We start from the raw sequence: 14,039 nt of genomic DNA, 5'->3' as shown, positions 1-14,039 counted from the left end.
TCCATTTAGCTATATTATTCCAACGGAGCATAACTTGATCAAACCTAGAGAAAGTTGAAGTTATACTACTCAGTATCCCTTATGCTGGGTAAAATTGGGCTCCTGAATCAAACCCAATTTTTCTGCTACCAGGAAGACACTGGAAGTGTCTTTGCCACAGTACGATCTCTTCTCCAATTAAATTATTTTGCTTTGTAATCAAAGACTCCTTAGGGACACGGGTGGCGCTGTGGTCTAAACCACTGAGCCTCTTGGGCTTGCCAATTAGAAGATCGGGGGTTTGAATCCTCGCGATGGGGTGAGCTCCCATTGTTCGGTCCCAGCTCCTGCCAACCTAGCAGTTCAAAAGCACATCAAAGTGCAAGTAGATAAATAGGTACTGCTCCTGCGGGAAGGTAAATGGTGTTTCCGTGCGCTGCTCTGGTTTCGCCAGAAACGGCTTAGTCATGCTGGCCACATGACCCGGAAAAACTGTCTGCGGACAAACGCCGGCTCCCTCGGCCTGTAAAGCGAGATGAGCGCCGCAACCCCAGAGTTGCCTGTGACTGGACTTAACTGTCAGGGGTCCTTTACCTTTTCCTTTAACCAAAGACTCCTAATGTGCTGAACTACAGTACTACTTTGGGTTGTGTTGCTGTTTTTCGTTAATTTTATTATAGGGGTTTTCTTCTTTTTTTCATTACTCTGATTTTCTCTTTATCCGTGTGTGCTTGTCTTTCATGAAATTTCAATAACCAATTTATCACTTTAGTAATCTTTTAAAGTCTACTTTTTTGGGACAAATTTGTGTGTGTGTGTGTATTTAAAAAGGCAAGATATTTGGCAACTCTGCGTGTATTCAGAAGCACTCTTTTTTGATGACATCACATATTCCTGCCTTTTTTAACTCTCTAAACTGTACTTTCTCCCTGTCTGCGACCAAAGTCTGTCCTGTCATTGTGTTCGTTTAATGGGCTCTTCTCTCATTTGAAAAATCAAACTGCTCGGATGAATCATTCAAAATTGAGACCACATGAAGCAGGCAGCTTTGTAAATAAACCACTGAAATTGGCAAGTGTGGGGAAAGAAGGGAGAGAAACACTCATTCTTTAACCCTGGACATATTTTATTCCCCATACCCTGTTGCCTACTTTAATTTTGGGGGGAGGAGAAGACCCTTTCACTGCTATGTTCCTTTTTAGTTGGGCAAATTAATTCCAGCCCTTCAGTTTTTCCTCTGCTCCAGATTTCTGGAGAGGGTGGGGGCGTTCCTATTACTGTAAGACTTTTCACGCTCCCAGTTCCAAACTAGCCTCCCTTGGGAGCGGCTTAAGAAAACACATGTAATCCAGCCAGCAATAAGGCAGAGATGTTAATTCTCCTCTTCTCACCCCCCCCCACCCCCAATTTCACTTGAATTTAAAGCCTGCGAGGGGAGGAGACAAAGGATTCTACAGAAAGTGAATGTGGAATTGGTCCCTATGGGGCAGAATCTTTTCCAGCTCAAGGACTCTTGGGAAACATGGGGGGGGGGCACATGTGAGTGGTGGGTGGAGCCAGAGACAGAAGTGGGAGGGGCAATTGATCTCTGAACAGCCATGCAAAGGAGAGGCGCTTCCACAGACACACACAAACACACGTGTGCTCAAAGACGGCCCTCCACCCAGGCGAGCAAAAGGCATGATCGCAGCTGAAGGACAGATTCCAGCCAGGCAAAGGCACCTGAGGAGTGTGTGCAGCAAGAATGATGAGGGGTGTCTCCTGGGGAGGGGGTGTGGCCTATTATGGAGAGAGACCAGAGGTGTGAAGGTCCACAGATTCCCTACCACCTTTAAAAAGAACATTATAAGTGTTGCATTGGCTCCCAGTACGTTTCCGAGCACAATTCCAAGTGTTGGTGCTGACCTTTAAAGCCCTAAATGGCCTCGGTCCAGTATATCTGAAGGAGCATCTCCTCCCCCATCGTTCTGCCCGGACACTGAAGTCCAGCTCCGAGGGCCTTCTGGCGGTTCCCTCACTGCGAGAAGCAAAGCAACAGGGAACCAGGCAGAGAGCCTTCTCGGTAGTGGCGCCCTCCCTGTGGAACGCCCTCCCATCAGATGTCAAAGCGATAAACATCTACCTGACATTCAGAAGACATCTGAAGGAAGCCCTGTTCAGCAAAGTTTTTAATATGTGACATTTTAGTGTATCTTTCATCTTTGTTGGAAGCCGCCCAGAGTGGCTGGGGAAACCCAGCCAGATGGGCGGGGTACAAATAATAAATTATTATTATTATTATTATTATTATTGCTCTAAGCCAGCGGTCAGCAAGGTTTACCGGGAAGGGGCCAAATCACTCCCACAGAGATTATTCACGGGCTGGACTGGCGCAGTGCGACACCAGAAATTGCGTCTGCACATGTCCGCGGTGCCAGAAATCACTTCTGCACATGCCCAGACGCCGAAAATCATGCCCGCGCAGAAGTGATTTTCGGCGTCTGGACATGCGCAGGTGCAATTTCTGATATATGTGCATGCGCAGACGCAATTTCTGGCGCCGCTCGGCAAGTCCCCGCACCACGCTGCGCCAGTTCAGGGGCGGCTCGTGGGCCAGTAAAACGGTCTTTGCGGGCTGCATCCAGCCCATGGGCCGCACGTTGCCGACCCCTGCTCTAAGCCTATGTACTTGGAAGACTGGATCCCACCCAGCCTAGTCCTTCGCTTCCAATCTACCCCGGGGACCAGATCCATTTCTCCAAAGGAGATTCTCCCAAGCCTACGGAACGAAGAAGCCCAGCTAGACCCACCCGTCCACATGGTTGCCAAGGAGTGGGTGGGGAGACGAAAGGCGCAGAAAATCCTGAACAGGATCCACCCCCTCAAACTGCTGGCTTTGATGTTCCAATGAGCAACGGAACCCCCCTGCATCTTAGGAGAAGATTTCCAAAAGGTTAGGTTGTCTCTCCCCACTGGGACCATTTTCTCTCCTAAATAAGAACACCTTTGTTAAGCCCTGTTTAAAATGAAATAAAAACCCTTTGTTAAGCCCACCCTCCCAGAAACTCCCTTGCACGAGAAAGATCCATTACCCTTCAGTTCCAGGCTGCCTCCGGAGTATTTCCACACCAGATTGGGTCGACCATCCACAATGCAAAAAAAAAAAAAGAAAAGAAAAGAAAAGAAAAATCTCTGCAAGGCGGGGGACCTTCACATCTCCGAGTCACTTGAGTTTTCAGAGAAAAGCCAGAAATCCAGAGGCGGACTCGCGCACACACACACGTGCACACACACACACAAAAAGAAAAAAGCAAGCCAGCTTCCAGAGTGGGGAAAAACCGTCCTCTTTCCTTCTCTCTGTTGTTACAGGATGGTTACAACAGCTGCATTCTGCAAGCCTGCCGCAACTCAGTCCTGGCCAGCCGTCTCTGCCTGTGGTCCTCCAGAGAGAGCTTGCCCGTAAAAAGAATCAAACCGCTCCTTGTTTCTGAGTTGGCTGCTGGAAAAAAAGAAAGGGAGGGGAGGAAAAAGAAGAGCTGGTCCTCCTCTCCTCTTGTCTGATGAGAGGGTGCAGGGTGGCACAAAAGCAGGAAGGGAAGGGTTGGGATTGGCAGATGCCTTTGCACACAGGAGGAAACCAAGAGAGAGACAGAGCACAGCACGCCTTTTTTCTCATCCATTGGGAAGGGAAGGGAGTGGCGGTCGGAAAGGTGGGAGACAAGCACAGAGGACTTATTCATGGAGCGGGCTTGCTGGAAAGAAGCAAGAGGACCTAGGGGATTTGCTTCTGCAAGAAGCAGCAGCCAGGACCACCAGTTTGGATGGCTGTGAAAGAGGGCGAGGGGAAAACATGGATCAGGCTATCCATGGCTCCTGGCCACAATGGGTGTGTTCTACCTCCACGGTGCCTCTGAATTACAGAGGCATCTGACCGGCTGCCACAAGAACATGATGCTGGATTAGATGGGCCATTGGGCTGATCTTGCAGGGCTCTTAATTCCCTCAAGCGTTCCTCAAAGGTTCTGGAAGTCAAGACTTAAGAGGAGTGGTTGAGGGAGCTGGGTATGTTTAACCTGCTAAAGAGGAGACTGAGGAGGAGGAGGAGGAGAAGAAGAGTTTGGATTTGATATCCTGCTTTATCACTACCCGAAGGAGTCTCAAAGCGGCTAACATTCTCCTTTCCCTTCCTCCCCCACAACAAACACTCTGTGAGGTGAGTGGGGCTGAGAGACTTCAGAGAAGTGTGACTGGCCCAAGGTCACCCAGCAGCTGCATGTGGAGGAGCGGAGACGCGAACCCGGTTCACCAGATTATGAGTCTACTGCTCTTAACCACTACACCACACTGGCTGAGAGAAGATACGACAGCCATCTTCAAATATCTCAAGGGCTGTCACATGGAAGATGGAGCAAACCTGTTTTCTCCTGCTCTAGAGACCTGAACCAATGGATCTAAGTTACAAGAAAAGAGATTCCAACTCAACATCAGGAAGAACAAGAGTTGTTTGACAGTGGAACGGACTCCCAGGGGAAGTTGTGGACTCTCCTTCCTTGGAGGTTTTTAAGCAGAGGCTGGATGGTCATCCATCATGGATGCTTCAGCTGAGATTCCTGCATTGCTGGGGGTTGGACTAGAAAACCCTCAGGGTCCCTTCCAAATGTACAATTCTATTATTCTTGTGTTTATGTTCATCTGGCCACCAACAGGCCATGAAAGATGGGCCAGAACAATGCAAAACGTTGATATGGGTGGAGATTTGGCTAAGCTATGCCAACTCATTGCAGCATACACCAATGGTTTATTTAAGAGAGTGCCACCCTTTTCAGGTTAAGGCTTGCTCTCTTCTCCCAGGGTTAAAATGCAGTGTGCCAAATAATGACTGCAAAAAGAACCCATTGTTAATACAAGCAGAAACCTGCAAACACACAGAGAGAGAGGTTAACAATTCTGGGAACTCAATTCTTTTCGGCTGTGGCATATCTATTTATTACATTTTTGCAACCCCGACCTTCTGCCACAGAGCTCAGCGCGGACTACAAGATTTCCCTGCCCCCGGGTTAAGCCACACAACACCCCTGCGAGGCAGGTTAGGTTGGCACACTAGTTGCTTAATATGTACTGTGAACTGAGATGTAAGTCAAACCATTGGTTCAGCCAATCAAATACTGAAGGCTCCATGGTTTCAGCCAAGAGTCTTCTAGCAGCCATTTTAATTACCCACAATGCCCCTGACATAGCACCAACCCTAGGCACTGTGGGAAATTAAAATGGAAGCCAATTGCTGCTACCTGCCACTACCTGATAAGCCCACGGCGGGAAGGGGAGACACAGCTTTGCCACCCCTCAAAAAAACAGCAACCCAAAAACCTCTGCAACCAGCCTTGACCTTATCTCCAAACACACTTGTTTATTAGAACAGTCATTCCTGGGCTTTGTTAAACCGTAGCTGTGGTTCTCCTGATCTTGTTGGCCTACAACTCCCATCATCCCCTGTTCTCTGGCCACACTGCCTGGGGCTGGTGGGAGATGGGGTCCCCAGGCACTTTGGCTGCAATCCAGAGAGCCCCGCAGATCTCAGTGCGACTGTGTCTCTATGGAGCTTCGGCCTTTTCCCTCCCCAAAAAATTCCGTAACGACGAAGGTGGGATTCGAACCCACGCGTGCAGAGCACAATGGATTAGCAGTCCATCGCCTTAACCACTCGGCCACCTCGTCCTTCCTGGCCTCTCTGTGCACAACATACACCTCATTTGCTGACAGCAGGATCTGCACCCTTTTTTAAAAAAAGCTTTCATTTCTTAAATCAGAAATACAATTTTCAAGGGACAGGATTTAAAAATACCTTTTAAAAAACTGCTCTGTGTGCAGAAACAGGCTCCTGCATGCATAGTTACTGTTTCTTTGCACAAGAGGGTTGCGCAAGAACCTTATTACATAAGAGGGGGTGGGAATCAAATGTAGCCAGACATCCCACTCTGAAAGCTTTCTTGCACAACTTTTCCCCCACTGCCGCCCACACCCCGTGCCAAAAGCTGTCTGTATTGCCATACACTAAAAAAGAATGATAATAAAAGAAACTATACCTGAAAAGAACTTGGGTTTGCCCACCTGCACAAATTATGCAATTTAAGGACCTTATTTCACCGTATTTTGCATCGTCGTTTCTACAAATATCAAGGGACGGTCCGCAGCAACAATGCCTTGCTTCCGTGACTTCTCAAAATCTTATTCAGCCACCCCTTCAGCTTCCAAGACTGAACAAGCCTTGCATGCATCAAGCTGTCCTCAATAAGAGCTAGAAACTTACCAGGGGGGAGGTATAAAAGGGAAGCATCTCAAGGAGCTGAGCTTTGCTGCCAAAGTCGCACCCTTTTGTGCGTGTGGCATCTGCATAGCTCTCTCTGGGCACACCCCAGGTTGTAAAGCGCTTGTGCATTTCTGCACAGAGAGTAGGGAAGGATTTATTGCAATGCATAGAGATTTCTGCCTCAGGAGCAAGCAAAAATATTTTTTGTCCCACTTGTGCTGGGTATGGGCCAGGGCGGGGGCATAAGAGCAAGGCTGTGAAACCTACAAATCTGTTCTGCCAACCCACTTGTGGCTTGAAATCAGGTAAGGTGTTTTAAATCACACTGCATGTGCTAATTAGCAGGCCGGTGCTCAAATGTTGTGTCAACACCTACACATTAATAACAGTAATTGCCGCTGTCTGTACTTTTCTGCCTTTGTTTACACCCACAGCCCTGTGTAGAAACACCAGCAACTCAGGAGAATGCTTCACATGAGGTGGGTTTGTAATGCAAAAAAGGCTCGTGACAAGGATGAGAAACTTGCGGTGGTCCAGATTACTATTATTATTATTATTATTATTATTAGCATCAGCACCAATTTATATACAGTGGTACCTTGGGTTACATACGCTTCAGGTTACATATGCTTCAGGTTACAGACTCCACTAACCCAGAAATAGTACCTCAGGTTAAGAACTTTGCTTCAGGATGAGAACAGAAATCGTGCTCCGGCGGTGTGGCGGCAGCAGGAGGCCCCATTAGCTAAAGTGGTGCTTCAGGTTAAGAACAGTTTCAGGTTAAGTACAGACCTCCGGAACGAATTTAGTACTTAACGCGAAGTACCACTGTACCACCCTTTATCAAAAGATCCTGGGGGGTGTACAACATTACAAACACATTACAGAACATCAATGATAAAAACTTGCTTGCTCCCAAGCATTAAAGGATATGAAGAAGATCTGCGGAAGGGACATGGAAAAGAGTTAAGAGCCTCGGACATAAGATCCCCAGGTTGATGGAATGGAATTGACGGAAAGGACTGGCAGAATCCGAAACCAGGGAGAGGAGTTGATGGAAGAAGATTGGAAAATTTAAAGTTTATATATAGAAATATTGCAAAATTAATGAGTGATAGAAAAATGATGGATTGATATTTTATGGATTTAGCAGAAATGTTATAAGGAATTAAACACATACAAGCATTTTAGTTTTAATGTTAAAATAAGGTTAAGGGGGGGAAAAAGATAAAATTGGTGAAAGGAGGGAAAGTAAAGTTATATTATATTGAGATAAATTACAGAACAAAAATAAGAAAAGATGGAAAGGATTTGCTGTAATAGATAATTGAATTAGAATACAAAAAAGGGAGGTGAGAGGAGGTCAAGGAAATAAGCGAATGAAAAATAAGTTGGGAAGATTAGTTGTGTTTTTGTTTTTGTTATGTTTTCTTTTGTTGTGATGTGTTGTTTTGTTTTTGCCTGGTGTTATTGTTATTGTTATTGTTTTTATTTTTCCTTTTTGTAATCCTTGAAAATTTTAATAAATATTATTTTAAAAAAATAAAAATAAAAACATGGCTAAAAAGATGATGAAAAGCACACCGACAGATAGCCTAAGAAAAAAATAGCCATCATAATATCAGTCCTCTCCCCCACACTTTGACAGATCTTCCTGGAACTACATCTCCCATCTTCCCTGACCACTGGCCCTGCTGGTCAGCGGTTGATGGGAGTCCAGCAACATCCAGGGTCCAGCTACCAACCCCACCCCCATCCCAGATGCATGTCACAATAAAATGCTTTAGTTGTTCAGGTACTGCAAGACTGTTGATGTTGTAGCAGCAGACTCACACAGTTCCCCCACTGGAAATCAAGTTGTGATCCTGGGGGTACGCTCCATTTCATCCCCAACAAATAATCATGGGAACTCTGAATGCCAGGCCCCTTTAAATCAGTATTTTACTACTTTAAACATTCACGGCTTCCTCCCAAGAATCCTGGGAACCGCCGTTTGATAATGGCACTGTTGTCAGCAGACCCCGATTCCCCTCACAGAGCTACAGTTCCCAGCGTTCCCTGAAAAGGCGAATTAATGGTTAAGCCGTTCTGGGAATTGTAGCTGGGGAATAGTGGTTTACTGCTCCCGCTTCCCAGGGAACTCTGGGAATTGTAGAGACGAGATTTAAAATGCCACCACCCGCTCCACCCCCCTTTTTTGGGTGGTTATGTTGAGACCCAACTGTTTAGAAACTTTTGAAAACTGGCACACGCTTTTCCCAGAGAGGAGGCTAATGAGTCACTTTCCGAGAAAGGGGGAGCAGTCCGCAAACTGTCTCATGTCCATTGTCCCTTTCCAACACAATGTATACTTCCTTCCAGGCGGAATGAGAGCCCGGTAAGCAAGCAATCTCAATGGACATCTATGCATGAAGAGTTGGTGCCCTCCCTATCCCTAACCCTTTTAGCAATTAATAAGAAGAAAAACAGCACCCATAGGTGTGGACAGGAAGGTTTAGATTCTGGACTTAATGGTCATCTGGGGTGGAAGAACCTAGTGCATAGACACCATGCATTTTAAAAATATCTGAAGTACAAGCCCTCCAAAAAAAAAAAAAAAAAAAGAATTCTGGGAACTGTAGTTTACCTCTTACAGAGCTAGCACCCTTAAACTACAGTTCCCAGGATTCCTGCATTGCAGGGGGTTGGACTAGATGACCCATGGGGTCCCATCCAACTCTACAATTCAACAAGTCTATGGTTCTTTGTGGCTAGCAATGTGCTTCCAAATATATATGCAGCCTCATTCTAAAATGTGGTATGCCCACCCCACTGAATTTGGAAGCCCACCTGCTCTTTGTGCAGTGTGGCACCCTAGCCCGCTGCTCCAAACTATTGCCCTAACGGTGCCTCCCCGCCCCCAACCCCGAGAGAGCTGATTTCGATGCCAACAGTCCCTTTCACTCGGCTCCAAATTTCCACAGAGTAGTGATAGTGCCAATTAGCAAATTTATATCCCCATCTTCCACCCGGAAGAGCCCAGGTGAAACAAACACAAAAGTGATAAAGCAATGCCCTCAAAAATAAAATAAAAATATACTTAGTCAAGTCACTAGTCCTCAATGAGGCGAGAAACCTGTGTCTGACTAGTACCACCTGCAGCAGCACAGGGAGGTTCTTAGATAACTGAATGCTTCCCAAGACACAACACTTCCATGCACATAGAAAACTAGGTGTTTAGGGGCAACAGCTAGGCTGTAATCCTCTGAGACACCTCTTTTCCCAGAAGGAGGTCACAAATAATGACTGCCTGGGAATTTCCGTCTGGGAATTCCCAGGTGTCAAAAAAGGTTATCTATGTATGCCACTACTGCGGCCCGTATTTTGTTAGCCAAAAAATGGAAAATGAGTGAGGTCCCAAATAAAGAAGAATGGCAGCTTAAGCTAATAGAATATGCGCAGTTTGCGGACTTCACATATAGAATAAGAGAACAAGAACAACATAAGTTTAGCAAAGATTGGAATTCTTTTATTGAATATATGGGGGGGGGGAATTGTGTACACTTGAAAACGCTGGCAGCATTAAGATAAATTCAATAGTGTAAATAAGTTTTGATGGACGTAATAATGGAACACTGAATGGTTTAGTTTATGTAAAATATGCAGGGATTTATAATATGCAAAATGAACCATGGAAAGAGAAGGGAAGTCATTGCTATTTTAAGGATGTTTAAATGAGTATTCTAAATTGTAAAACAGAAAATTTAATAATATAGGCAAATAATGACTGCCACCAGCAGCAGCCAAAATCTGTGAGGCGCCAACCTCTTTTCATCTTTGGCATGCTTAATGCATTTTTTTTAACCATGAACAAGCTTTGAGCTTAAACAGGGCCTGCGGCCATGGACCCTGTCCCCAGGATCAGAAATAAAGAGAGAGAGAGAGAGAGAGAGAGAGAGCGCGCGAGAGAGAGAGAGAGAGCGCAGTTCTGAGCATGCACAGAGCGCCTTCCGCTACGGAGTTATCAAAATAAAAATAGGTTTCCTGGCACACACTATAAAAACGCCCCTGTTGAATGATAGCCCTGCAAAATAAACACAATTACCGTCTCCTGATATCTTACCTGCATTTCCTCTGACACAGTTTCGCTGAAGGTCTGAGGGCCTCCCACAAAAAGCAGGAGACAAGCACCCATTTTTTCACAAAAGACGGGTAAAAAGCATTCTGCATTCTGCATAAACTGACACTGGCTGGCAACATTATTATGAATCTCTCCTGTGGCAATTTTTTTATTGCGAAAAGGCACTTTATGGTTTCGCAGTCCCCAGATGAAGGCAGAATCTGAACCCAGATCTCCCCTAGCCAGACTCCAAAGACGGAGTCCACTACATCAGGCCAACTTTGACTCTGACCATTTCCTCATGCCACCAGTGTTTCATGGGAAATAAAACAGTGAAACAATTAAAGTCCATCCCATAACTGTCTTTATCACCTTGGCCTCCTTTCAACCTGTCTCGGAAGCAGGAAATTCTTCCCCACCTCTGCGCTGGATGTAATTGGACCATTCAATCACTCCCAAAGTGAGCATTCAAGAAAATTCAACTACTTCTAGGGTTGGCAATTATCACTCTGCAAGACTCATGGTTCTCAGCTCAGATATATCAAATGGCACCTTAAACCTAGGTTGTGGTCGCCACAACTGAACGTCTAGACACCGTTTTTCTTTGCTACAATGAGGTTTATTGCTATTTATCTCTATACTGCTTTGTATTTTAAGGGGGGGAAATCTTAAAGCGGTTTACAACACATTAAAACATCAAATAAAGAAATCCAGAATAAAACAAATGCAAGCTTCAAAGAAAATATTTCAAATCCTTCTCTAAGTGACGTTTTGCTTTCCCCATATTTATTCACCGACTTAATTTAAAGAGCTGCCCCATAGCAGAAAGACTCTAGGGAGCCAGGGTGGTGTCACAGACATGGCCAAACTTGGCCCTCGATATGTTTTGGGACTACAACTCCCATCATCCCTAGCTAACAGGAGGAGTGGTCAGGGATGATGGGAATTGTAGTCGCAAAACAGCTGGAGGGCCAAGTTTGGCCATGCCTGGTAGAGTGTTGGACAAGGAACTGGGAGCCCAGGGTTCAAATCTTCACTCGGCCATGAAGCTCACTGGATGAGCTGGGGCCAGTCACAGACTCTTAACCTACCTCACAGGGTCGTTGTAAGGATTAACTGAGGAGAGGAGTGAACCTTGGGAGGAAAAAATGGGATATATATGCAATAAATGAGCTCTTCTGCCTACCTGCTTAAAAAGCAGGAGGGGCCAGTCAGATGTCAGTCGCTAAGTTGGCACCCAGAAATCACAATTGGACCTGTGCCAGTCCCAAAACTTGGCTGGCCCCGGGAGAATTTCTAACACTGCACGGATAGTACGCACCCCGGAAATGATCTCTTTCAGCTTCTGCCGTCTGGAAGAAGGTACAGGGTTATAAAGACTAGGACTAGCCGCCTTAGAAACAGCTTTTATCCAAATGCGATTTTGGTTTTAAAAGTAGCAGCTCGAAAGCACGTCAAAGTGCAAGTAGATAAATAGGTACTGCTCCGGCGGGAAGGTAAACGGCATTTCCGTGCGCTGCTCTGGTTCACCAGAAGTGGCTTAGTCATGCTGGCCACATGACCCGGAAGCTGTATGCCGGCTCCCTTGGCCAATAAAGCAAGATGAGCGTCGCAACCCCAGAGTCAGTCACGACTGGACTTAAATGGTCAGGGGTCCCTTTACCTTTTAAGGTAGTCTCTGTGGGAGTATATTGTATTTAATTATGGGGTATCAGACTTTTTAGTGGGTTAACCAGGCTGGGATAGAAGGCTTGTTTGTTTTTGAATGTCTGATGTAGATTTTTTTCATTTTCGTTGTTCTGTATGGGACAATGGCAATAAAGATGTATCGTATCGTATCGTATAGTGAACCGTTTTTTGTACCGAGGACCGTTGACCCATGGTAAAAGAGTTTGCAGGATTCTATAGCATCCTCTCTCTCTAAATCCCTCTCTCTCCATCCTTCCAAGCCACTTCATCTGGCTAACAAGCTATATAAAATTTGGGCAGTTTCCCTCGAAAGGGTGAGCCCGTTTGGTCTGTTGCAGCAAGAACAAAACATGGCAAGGCTTTCCACAGGCCACTCCGCAAAGTGCAGCCCTGACTTGGCAAGCATATAAAGGGATTTGCGACACCTAAAGGCTAGCCGATTTACTGTGGCGTAAATCCACATGGACTGGAGCCCACTCCGTCAGATGAGTTGGCAAACGCACATCCACACGCCCAAGTGTGCGCTGAGCGGGTCGGGATGTAAACAACAGGGGTCCAGGGAGCAGGTAACACAATTACTATCATCTGATGCTTCAATTAAAGTGGAAAGGGATGCCAAACAAGCACAGCGGCCGCCGCTACTCATTGCCATATTGAATCAGCCCCGTCTTTGCTATGTTTCATTTCACATGGGAAAGGGACGTGGGTGGTGCTGTGGGTTAAACCACAGAGCCTAGGACTTGCGGATCAGAAGGTCGGCAGTTCGAATCCCCATGACGGGGTGAGCTCCCGTTGCTCGGTCCCTGCTCCTGCCTACCTAGCAGTTCGAAAGCACAAAGTGCAAGTAGATAAATAGGTCCTGCTCCGGTGGGAAGGTAAACGGCGTTTCCGTGTGCTGCTCTGGTTCTCCAGAAGCGGCTTAGTCATGCTGGTCACATGACCCGGAAGCTGTACTCCGGCTCCCTCAGCCAATAAAGCGAGATGAGCGCCACAACCCCAGAGTCGGTCACGACTGGACCTAGTGGTCAGGGGTCCCCTTTACCTTTACCTTTAAGGTAAAGGTAAAGGTACCCCTGCCGGTACGGTCAGTCTTGACAGACTCTGGAGTTGTGCGCCCATCTCACTCAAGAGGCCAGGGGCCAGCGCTGTCCGGAGACACTTCCGGTCACGTGGCCAGCGTGACATCGCTGCTCTGGCGAGCCAGAGCCGCACACGGAAACGCCGTTTACCTTCCCGCTGGTAAGCGGTCCCTATTTATCTACTTGCACCCGGAGGTGCTTTCGAACTTCTAGGTTGGCAGGCGCTGGGACCGAGCAGCGGGAGCGCACCCCACCGCAGGGATTCGAACCGGAGACCTTTCGATCGGCAAGTCCTAGGCGCTGATGCTTTAACCCACAGCGCCACCTGCGTCCCACCTTTACCTTTACCTTTACATTTATTTCACATGGGAGTTTCCCATTATAGTTCCTCATTTGGAGAACAGCGACCTTCACAATGAAAATAAGGCTTTTTGGGGTGGGGGAGCCAGCAACTTCTTTTAAAGACAAAGATGATGGAGCTTCTATTTTAAAGGGAGATTGTTCATGTATTTGTGGGGATGTAAAGTTAAAGGACCTCTGGGCGGTTAAGTTGAGTCCAAGGTGACTATGGGGTTGCAGCGCTCATCTGGCTTTCAGGCTGAGGGAGCCAGTGTTTGTCCACAGACAGCTTTTTGGGTCATGTGGGCAGCAAGACTAAACTGCTTTTGGTGCAGTGGGACACCGTGACGGAAACCAGAGCGCACAGAAACACTGTTTACCTTCCCGCCGCAATGGTACCTATTTATCTACTTGCACTGGTGTGCTTTCGAACTGCTAGGTTGGCAGGAGCTGGGACAGAGCAACGGGAGCTCACTCATCGCGGGGTTTCAAACCGCCGACCTTCTGATCGGCACGCCCAAGAAGCTCTGAGGTTTAGATCCCTGTGGGGATGCACACCCCCGTTGGC

General features: G+C 46.8%; 1 protein-coding gene across 3 annotated transcripts in view; it reads right to left on the bottom strand.

Annotated features, from left to right (window-relative positions):
- ARHGEF15 (Rho guanine nucleotide exchange factor 15) overlaps nt 1–14,039 on the bottom strand; it is a 57,683-nt gene that overhangs the window by 36,246 nt on the left and 7,398 nt on the right. The window contains exon 1 of one of the 3 annotated variants that reach the window (XM_081835397.1): nt 3,051–4,076. The exons of the other annotated variants lie outside the window; for them this stretch is intronic. The gene's annotated coding sequence lies outside the window, so the exon portion shown is untranslated. Of the gene's footprint in view, nt 1–3,050; nt 4,077–14,039 lie in introns of those variants that run through there. 3 annotated transcript variants of the gene reach the window in all.

Source organism: Podarcis erhardii (assembly GCF_964252035.2).
Source record: "Podarcis erhardii genome assembly, chromosome: 13".
Classification (NCBI taxonomy): Eukaryota; Metazoa; Chordata; class Lepidosauria; order Squamata; family Lacertidae; genus Podarcis; species Podarcis erhardii.
This window is presented reverse-complemented; position numbering and strand designations above follow the sequence as displayed.